The sequence below is a fragment of the Gekko japonicus genome, unplaced genomic scaffold, assembly GCF_001447785.1.
Source record: "Gekko japonicus isolate JY-2015 unplaced genomic scaffold, Gekko_japonicus_V1.1 scaffold150, whole genome shotgun sequence".
Lineage (NCBI taxonomy): Eukaryota > Metazoa > Chordata > Lepidosauria > Squamata > Gekkonidae > Gekko > Gekko japonicus.
In genome coordinates, this window is record NW_015160839.1 from 128,524 (window position 1) to 129,878 (window position 1,355).

At 54.9% G+C, this 1,355-nt stretch overlaps 1 protein-coding gene across 1 annotated transcript in view; it reads right to left on the reverse strand.

Annotated features, from left to right (window-relative positions):
* The window catches only part of BCL2L10 (BCL2 like 10), a 12,315-nt gene that overhangs the window by 9,774 nt on the left and 1,186 nt on the right, over window positions 1-1,355 (reverse strand). The gene's annotated exons all lie outside the window — the stretch shown is intronic.

Below are 1,355 nucleotides of genomic sequence, written 5' to 3' on the forward strand. Positions count from 1 at the left end.
GGGGGGGCTGCTACCACACTCTAACAGGACTGCCCCTTTGCAAGATCTGGCTGCGCAGGAGCGGGGGGGGGGGCTAAAGAAAGAGGGGAACTATGGATAATGACCTTAGGAGGAGCCTGCATCCTGGCCATGACTAGTTTTGTCCTGCCTGGTCTTGCCTTGCTCCAGTAGTGGCTTGGCTGATGGGTTTAGCAGGATCCAGCCACCAAATGGTTTTCCCTCAGCCTCCCAGCAAACTTTGCGATGGACTCTCTGTCTTCCCTGCGCCCCTTGTGGCTGCAGTCGTAATGCATTTGGTGAATACAGGATGAGGCTGACTTCAGAGGCCCTCCAGCTGGCTTAGCCCCCCCCCCCAATTTCATCTCCCCCTCTCTTGGCAGCCCTGTACTCTAGAGCAGACCCTATAGGCTCATCCAACTGCCAGTAATATGTAAGCCCTCTATTTCACTAGGACCCCCTGCAGAGTAGGCAGGGCAGAGCACCTTGGTTAATGTCTGGTCCCAGCTACATAACAGCACAGGAGCAATACAACAGGATTCGGGCATACTGTTCAAAGCAAGAACACTTATATAACAGCATGAAGGCAGCAGTACACACTGTCCCAGACCCAAAGAACTCTGGAGCGCCTTGCTGGGAAACCACCATCCATGTCAACAGGACAACCACACGCAACAGACTTGGAAGCAGAGATTCTTCTAATTAGAGCCAGGCTCGATGCTTGTTCAGCTTGACAGACTCCCTTACATTCCCCTGTCTTTCCCATCTATAATGCAAACCGGTGTGGTATAATGGTCACCCTGGAACCAGAGTTCAAAGTCCCACTCTGCCAAGGGTTCTCTCCGCCTCACATGGGCAAAACTTAAAATGGGGGGGGGGGGGGAGACCGGGTACACCCTCCCCTGGGTCTCCTTGCAGGAAGGAAAGAACAGGAGGAAAATGGGTCTGGAAATGTACATTGTGCATCTGGTACTCATCCCGCTTTTTCATTTCAAGGGGGGAAATTTTTTCAAGTCCTCGTGGCTGTGGAAATTTCCAGGAAGAGGCACGGGAAGGCTCAGGATCCTCGCAGCGCCCCCTCGGCTCTTGACCCGCGAAGCTGCGCAGGCCGCCTTTTCGCCTCGCGCCACCCAGCTCCTCCCCAGCAGCATTCCGAACTCTGCCCGGGATCTCCGGCCAACACCGCCAGAAGGCCGAACAGATGCCCTTCGCGCTGCACAAAAAACGGCTGCAAGGGCAAAACCCGGCGAGCCCCAAACGCCTCACATCCATCTTTGGGCAAAGCATCATTCGGTTCTGGAAGCCTCCCCGGGCGTACCGAGCGATTGTAGATTTAAAGGGACAAAGGCCGAAAACCG